Source organism: Solanum tuberosum, unplaced genomic scaffold (assembly GCF_000226075.1).
Source record: "Solanum tuberosum cultivar DM 1-3 516 R44 unplaced genomic scaffold, SolTub_3.0 scf00383, whole genome shotgun sequence".
In the NCBI taxonomy this organism is placed as follows: domain Eukaryota; kingdom Viridiplantae; phylum Streptophyta; class Magnoliopsida; order Solanales; family Solanaceae; genus Solanum; species Solanum tuberosum.
In genome coordinates this window covers 212464-221660 of record NW_006239307.1, presented here as the reverse complement: position 1 = coordinate 221660, position 9197 = coordinate 212464, and the positions used below count along the sequence as shown (strand labels likewise).

At 34.7% G+C, this 9197-nt stretch overlaps 1 pseudogene; it reads left to right on the top strand.

The window, feature by feature from the left end:
• Positions 1-3332: 3332 nt before the first annotated feature.
• Positions 3333-8325, top strand: LOC102578603 (beta-fructofuranosidase, insoluble isoenzyme CWINV3-like; annotated as a pseudogene).
• The last annotated feature ends 872 nt before the right edge of the window (positions 8326-9197 follow it).

The following is a 9197-nucleotide window of genomic DNA, read 5'->3' as shown; positions in this document are numbered from 1 at the left end:
TGTTTATTTTGCTGCTTTATCACTTGTTACAAAACCCCCATTTGATATTTGACACTTTCGTGTCTCCCTCTTTAATTTACTATGTTTCTGTTCGTTAATATTTTTAGCTACGACTAGTTAGAATATAATTTTATTTTTCTATCAATTCTCAAAATCGCTCCCTTGAGACACGACCCAACCCTTGGTTGGGTTACTATATTATCGACGATCGTAGACACTCATACCGTAGGATTGTGTCGTTGGTCACGATAAGCATCAATTCCCACATCTTCTACTGATATCCGGAGAATCAAGGCGGAGTATTTAAAAGATGAGGCGAAGAATAAAAAGGCAGCCCCGGTGGACTCTTCCCAGGTTATTGATACAGACACACTACCTGCAGAGGCACCTTTGCCTAATCCAACCCCTGGGCCTTCAGGTACATCCAGTGATGTTCCTTTTGACACCCCTAGTTCCTCTGCTGCTACATTACCTTCCAGAGCTGATGCTGTTGTTATTTCCCGTCCCCCGCTCACTCAGGCTGCACTACTCCGAATGGGGAAGCTAGCTCATTCTGTCGATCGTCGTGCTGCCAGGCTTGAGGCCTCCATTCCGGGCATCATTTAGTCAGCCCTCACTGATGTTGTGACACCCTTGAGCACTACCATTGATGCACTTGCGGCTAGGATAGTGGTGTGTGAGCGTGGCCCAGGGGCCACCAATGAGGTGACGGCTCTAAAGGCCGTCATTGCTGAACTGAGGAGAGATGTGGACCAGCTGAAGTCCAACGACATGTCCATGATTTTCGGGACAGTGGAGATCCCAGATGTGCCAGTAGAGCCAGATATGCCTCCGTCTACCACCAGAGATGATGTTAGAGTTTAGGAGGCTGTTGATCCTGAGTCCGAGGCTGAGACGGATGAGGAGATGCTTGGGGTTGCTGAAGAGCTTTCTTATGAAGGACTTACGGAGACTGAGGAGGTCATAGTCGATGCAGCTGTGCAGGTTTCTTTGGCAGATACACCCTTAGTTGACCCTTGTGGACCTGTTATTTCTGAGGTGACTCTGGGTACTGATGCCCGAGACCAGAGCACTACACCGGGCACTGATGCCCAGACAGATGGAGCGACTGTTTAGACATGATCCTTTTCTACCACCCTCTCTGTCTTATTTTCTTTCATTTTTGAATATTTTATTTCTTGCATTTGAGGACAAATAGCTTTTGTTTGTGGTGGGGTGAGGCCCACCTTTTGTGATTATTGTTTTGTTCGTATATTTGGGTTTTGTGGTATATATTGTGTTTTGGCACTGTTTTGTGGATGATTGAGCATGTGGCTCCCTGTGTTAATTGCAAATGATTTTTGGACCCTTCCGGAAAATTTGGTGCCACCTCTTGTTTGTGTTTGAATGTGGCTGTTCTTTTGCAAATTTGAGTATCGGTCTTGATCATTACTGATGACTTGAATAGTGCTCATAATTGAACAAAATTGAATTTGCAGCTACGATGAGGCCAATTGAAGTTGCATAGGCAATATGTGAACTTTTTGCATCTCGTCGTGACTAGCCAATTATCAAATTAAGTCTCTTGTGATGAACTTTTTGCATCTCGTCGTGGCTAGCCTCTTATTGGAATGGCCCACTAAAGAAGCTTCATGTCTGCTTAAGTATCCACCGTTTAAGCGATCCAAAGTCTGGTTAGGCGGTTACACAAGCATCAGGCACCAACAAATTTAGTTGTCCCAACGGACTCCGCTCAGGTTCTCAAGAATTGTTCAAGAACCCGTGCAGAAAAACAAAGTGTGTTACCCCAATAAATTAGACAATCAAACCTCAACAGAGATATCAAAACTTCCAAGGGTGATCATCTCAAAAAAATTTAGGTCCCATACCCAAGCTCCATTTTAGCCAAAATCTATAAGGTAACTTGAAATGATCCCAGAAGCCTCGAGACCCATATCAAAGGTTTTTCTACACCAACCTCGACATTTCAATGCTAATGGAACAATTAGAATTGCATTCTAAGATCGTTTACCTGACATTTTGACCGAAGTCAACTATCCATGATTCAAACGCTCCAAAATATGAAAACTCACATAAAGAGCAAACGAATGACTAGGTAACCGAACTGTCAATTCAAGCAAGTCATAAATGGCTTGAGATTGTTATAGGAAAGCTATAAATGTCGAAAATAAAGTAATACAGGAAAAATGACCTACAGGGTCATTATAGGCAAATAAATGACAATTTCTTGAACTATATTGTTATTGACGATTTTGGCTCCTCTCCATTTCCATTTACTCCATTTTTCCCAAATTCTGGCTTTGATAGATGACACATGATATAAGCTAAATTTAATGGCTAAATTTAACTGACTAAAATAAATTTGCTAATCATGTTTTGAATAATCATAGGATAAATATTTTATATCAATTTAGAAAAGTCCAATTGTTTCTCTCTTTTGTCCCTACTCCCACCAAGTCCGATGAATAATAAAGTAGGCATAATAAGCACTCAGATGAACCATGAGCACAAAGTAACACAGTAAGGTTGTAGATCTTGCATAGGAAGATTTATTTTACTATATTTATAGACAAGAAAATATATTACTAAGACTGTGGGATTATAAGAATTTCTAAAATCAAATCGACATAATATATTTATCCTATATTTATTATCTAAGTCATGGTTAGAGAATTTTCTTTAGTCAATTATATCTTATCCATTAAACTTAAACTATTTCATATGTCGCTGATCAAAGCAGAAACTTGGGGAAAATGGAAAGGGAGCGGAGCCAAATTTGTTTTTAACCATTTAGTAGTCCAAACAAAACTACCCAATGTCTTAAAGTAGGGAAAGTATACCCCTTAACTTTCCAATTAGAACATATATACTATTCGATAAAAAAGTAGTGCATATATACCCTTGCATCTATCAAATTGTACATATGTACCCTTGTCGTTTAACAAATTATGTATATATTTACTTTTTTCGTTAACAAACTGAATCTTCAAAAAAAAACTTAAATTGCAAAAATATCACGTATTATAATTTTTTCAATTAAGTAAATATAAACATATTAGCGAAAAGAATAAATATACACCATTTGTTAGATAACATAGGTATACATACAACATTTTTTCACGAGGGGTATATTTGCCCCTTTTTCCTTTAAAGAATTAGAAGTAAATGAGATGGTATTTGGGTTGGTTCCAAGTAAGGCCAAAAGAAGAAAGAAAACGACAAGTCATAAGTGTGTGCTTAAGATATATGAGGTCACTCTCACCTACTTAATCATGGTGATCTAGCCACCTAACATTTTGTTGCAATTCGTATAAATTAAGTACAATGACCAACTGTGTAATTCAGTACCTAAGTGTCTTTTAGGAACATCATACAGGTAAGTTGAAGTAGGAATAATATATTATTTTGACTATATTCTTCTGGTTGGAGTCATAAAATTTATTGTATCTTTGATTAGTTAGATTATAATATTTTGACTTGTAAAGTTGGAATATATTATATTGACTTGCAAAAGTGGGGGTAATGAAGTAAGTATTTGTACTTGTTTTAGTTCGTGCACTAACAAGTATCCCTCTTTTTCTTCTTTTTTGTTGGATTCATGGGTTGTTATTATGTTTTGCTCCTCTTACTAAGCTCAATAATACCTATACTTAGTGAAGATATTCTCCAGCTTGATGTTTACAATACGATAGATCTATGTCATATGGGATTATCTGCAAATAGTCAACCCTACAGATCTGCATATCATTTCCAACCTCCCAACAATTGGATAAATGGTACATTATTTAACATTTTTCATAGTTGTGATTAATTTTGTGTAATCTAATCTAACCTATGTTTTTTTCTTCTTATAATGCTGGTATACTGGGCAATGCATGACTTGGGAATCATAGATCCTAATGGTAAGTTGTCTTGTATAATAATTAAACTCGGTATTTATATTAAAAGATTCATTAGAGTATGTACAAATTATTGATTTAGGACTAGTAATTTTGAAGTACAAGAATCTGGAATCCGAAAACTTTAAATTGTGACTTTGTGTGAAATGCGCAGGACCCATGATTTACAAAGGAATATACCATTTATTTTAGCAGTACAATCCTAGAAGTGCAGTCTGGGGATACATAGTTTGGGGACATTCAACATCAAGTGATCTAGTGAACTGGACTATTCACCCTCCAACACTTTTGCCTTCGGAGCCATATGACATCAATGGTTGTTGGTCAGGTTCAGCTACAATTCTCAAAGATGGCACACTAGCTATACTCTATACTGGAATCGACTCGAATAATAATCAAGTTCAAAATCTAGCCATGCCCAAAATCCATCAGACCCCTATCTCATAGAATGGATTAAATCGCCTCACAATCCAATCATGGAACCTAACGATATGAACAACATCAATTCCACCTTGTTTAGGGACCCGACTACAGCTTGGTTAGGCCACGATGGGAGATGGAGAGTCATTGTAGGAAACGAAAGAGAACACAACATTGGAACCGCTCTCTTGTACACTAGTATGGATTTTATACACTGGACAGGAGTATAGCATCCCCTGCATTCGTCTAATGAAACTGGAATGTGGGAATGTCCTGATTTTTTTCTAGTATCAAATGTTAAACATTTACTCAAGGTCAGCGTGTTTCAATCTCAGGTGGAATATTACACGATTGGAACGTATGATCATGACATGGATATATTTTTCCCGGATTCGGGATCTGTAGATAATGAATCAGGATTAAGGTTAGATTATGGGAAGTATTATGCTTCCAAGTCTTTCTTTGACAGTGAAAAAAAGAGGAGGATTTTGCTTGCTTGGGTCAATGAGTCTACAAGTGCCAACATTGATATAATGAAAAGATGGTCTGGTCTTCAGGTAATGAGTCTACAAGTGCCAACTTCTTTTTATTTTGAATCCTATTAGTGAAAATTGTGACTCCATTACGGAATTAATTTGCTCGTTATTGCAATAATGAATGTTTTTAGGCGTTTCCAAGGAAAATTTGGCTAAACAAATCCGGGAAGCAATTGGTTCAATGGCCAGTAGAAGAAATGGCAAAGTTAAGGACAAACCAAGTTGAGTTACAAATTACAACACTAAAAGCAGGTTCACTGCTTGAAATTTCAGGTGTCACCTGGGCACAGGTATAATTCTTTCAATATAGCTCTTCAACATTTGCTTCAACTGCACAATCTTCCACTTAAGTTTCAACAACTTGTACAAAAGTACATCATTGCATTTCTTCGAGACAACTCACCCTAAACTATTTGTATCATCGATTTTCTTTTCACATAAATTAAAACGGAGAAAATAATTACTAGTGTTAATTGTTTCAGGCGGATGTAGAAATCTCCTTCATAATCCCAATGTTTGATAGAGCAGAAGTTTATGACTCAAATTGGAGGAATCCACAAGAGATATGCAGCCAAAGAGGTTCATCCGCCAAGAGTGGTGTAGTTCCTTTTGGTTTGCTTGTTTTGGCTTCAAGTGATCTTCAGGAATTTACGACTGTCTTCTTTATAATTTTCAAAAAGAATGACAAGTTTGTTGTGCTAATGTGCAGTGATCAGAAAAGGTATCTATCTTTCTTTTTTTCTCCCTTTTAAGATACCTATAGGCTATAGGTAGGTGTTTTTATCCTGTGGTTTAACTCCATTTTTTTTAAAAGAATGGAAAAGGGCCAAAACTACGTTTCGACTATTCGAAATATACCCTTCTACTATATTTTGGCTCAAAACAACCTTTCCCTCTTACTATTGGATCAATTATATCCTTTCTTTTAACAGAATAAGATATGACATCCAATATGTAAATTATAATCCCACATAAACGTCCACCTAAGCTAACCCACCCTACCCATTAAAAGGCCCAGGAGATTGAACACCGGCGTTAAAACCGTTTGTTATCTCATCGGGATAACGAAACCCCATCGACTCCGGCGAAGGAGACTGAACACTGGCATTATAACCGTTAATTATCTCATCCGGATAACGGATCTCCCTTGTCACTAGACATTAAAAATTTGTCAGTTTTGATTAGATCGATTTTGTCAATTTGTTTTGGTTTTTGGGGTTAGTTTTTATTTTACCAAATAAATGATCGAACTCGATCTACATTTTGTTGATTTATTAGAATTTGAATGAAATTGAGCAACCATAACAAAATCGATGATGATCTATTCAATTGGTTCTTAATTAATCCCTTTCTTTTTCTAGTTTCGATGTTCAAAGGATTTTTTGTTGGAAAATCTAAATGAGTGTCTAACTGAATAGTACATAGTAACAACTATGAAACAACAAAATCTTTTGAGACTTTATCCTAGAGTGTTTCAATTTATAAATCAAGAATTTAGATAGAAATCAAAACGTAATTATCGCTAATGAAATCAATTGTAAATCATAAGTCGTTATCGTGACTTTAATTTGTAACTTTAAGATGGAAATTGAGTTTCTACTTGTGAATTTAGAAATGCATTGTGAATTTTTTTAATGCAGGTCCTCATTAGGCCTTGATTATGACAAGACCACATATGGAGCATTTTGGATGTTGATCTTGTTAAGCAAAAAATTTCATTGAGAACTTTAGTAAGTTTCCCTACCAAAATACAAATCTTTCAAGTTTTAAATATTGCCACACATCTTGTATACTCGACCATCCAAATGAACTTGTAATAGGACATATGATTGTTCTATTGATTGGTGATGTCTATCCGAGATGGACCTACGTCGGGTCAAGAGGATTCTTATGAACCCACTTTGTAAAAAAATAACATGGTATATATAAGTATGTTTGGTTTGTCTTCTGAAATATCGTACAAATAAGATTGACCTCATTTAAACAAATGATAGCCCTTGGTCCAGTGGTAAAGTGGGTTCATTTTTGTGGAAGTGCGCAGGTTCAAAACCAGACAACAAAAAATCCTAAGAAACACGCTTGGTAAAAATCCTAGGTCCACCACTGATGTCTATTACAATGCTAAATAAATTTATTTATACCAAACAGATTGACCATAACAAAGCCCAAATTACTATATAAGCATGTTATTGCATAGATGGATTTTTTTGGACTCATGTTTACTTTTTATTACTGTTTGAGAAATGTTTGTTGAACAAAATTGGTTGCTCACAACATGAATTTTATTATTGCACGATAAAATTCAATCCAAGTTATAAATTTTTAAAACTTTTTTTTTCTTCCGCTCACACTCTAGCAATTCTGTTTGTTTCTTTTATTTGTCATTTTTGCTCTCACACTTGCTTGCTTAATCACACATTTCTGTCTTTCTTTCTCTCACTTCCTACTTGAGCATCTCACTTGCTCACACCGGCTACTTGAGGAACTCACTTGCTCTAACTTCACACTTGAGAAAACCTATGACTCAAATGACCATCTCTATTTCTAAATGATGATAAAAAGATATAGTGGCAGGTAATATCCCAGAATTATGCCTCCCACTAATTGTAAGACATGTCACTCTTAAATTATCGCTTTAGAGTTCTTCTTTCAATTCTCTACAACTCTAATATTTAACTCTTATTGAAATATTTTGAATATTAATTAACTTGTTGATGACTTTTAACACTTTCTCTTAACACCAACTTAATTTGTTCGTTGCATTCATTTGGAGTGATTCATGAAATTTTGGAATCATTTAGATGTAGAAAATCTTTGTGAATCTCCTCCTCTAATAATATCACCGGAAATAGTATAAATTCCACATGAGATACAAAAGATTCTACTTACTCTATCTCAATTTGTTTGTCTAATTTTGATTTTACACGAAGTTTTCAAAAGTAAAGAAGGCTATAGAATCTTCTGATCTTAAACTAACTAAAGATACATAGAATGTAGCAAAATGTCGTTTCATCTTGTAGTCTTAAACACATCATGTGGAAAATTAGGATTAAAAAGTTATCAAAAAGGAAAAGACACATTCTTTTTAAATGGACCGAAAGAAAAGTAAGACAAACAAATTAAAACGCTAGAAGTATTTCTTTCTCTATGAGTAATGAGGTGCTAGCTTTTATCACTTGATCTAAACTTACATGCCTTTTCTTTTCTTTAACAGATAGATCATTCAATAATAGAAAGCTTTGGTGAAGGAGGAAAAACTTGTATTACAACCAGAGTTTACCCTACTTTGGCAATCAATGACAAAGCACACATATTTGTTTTCAACAATGGATCACAACATGTTGAAATTTCAAATTTGAGTGCTTGGAGTTTGAAGCAAGCTCAGATCAATTGAAGTAGATGACTAATCATTGGGATGATCAATTTCTTATTCACTATCAATTAGAAACTCAAAGTTTGATCATTGATTTAATATAATCTTGCATTAAATCAAATAGGAATAAAATATTTTTATGATAAATAAATTATCTCCTATTTATTTTGTAGCACTTCAAAGCTGAAAAAACTAAAAGTGTGGCAAAAAAGAATTTTGAACCAACTTTAAATACTTCAGTGTTTATCTAGTGAACATGTATACAAAATTGCACTATTAAGAATTGATGGCAAATAATGAACGGGAAGCTTCATCATCATATATCATATATTATTAAAAGTGGGAATTTCCAAAGTGCAAAGTTGGATTACTATTTTGCCCCTATACTAAATTAAAATGTAATAAAATAATTAATCTAAATATAGATTAAATATCTAAATAAATAGTAATATTTGAATTACATAATAGAGGAGTAAAATGAGAAGTTCAGCAGTCTACTCAATTATTGTGTGAAACAACGAAATATTATATTCTTTTTTTAAAGATTATTATACTCAATTGCTTTCTTTCTTTTGATGGTAATGGATGAACACTAATAAAGTTTCAATGAATATAGAAGTTGAAACGTATTTTGCTAATTATAAGAAGTTGAAAGGAATCAAATTAAGTAATTGAGGAATATCAAAGAGTTTTTACCATCAAATCTTCAAGACTACACTATATAAACATACTAAATATTAGTCATTCAGCATATGCGCTTCCGTTGTTAAGCGGGTACAAAAGTGTCTTCTAATTTTCAGGTACAATCTTATTAAGTCTAGATTTTTCCGTTTGATTTGCTAACTTCATTTGAATGATAATTTTCTATTTTTTTGAACGGTATAATCACACATAAAAAATGAGTGTTGTACACATGTGGTTTTCTGCTGAATGATGATCAACTCTCTTTGATTCTAAGCATTGCAGTTG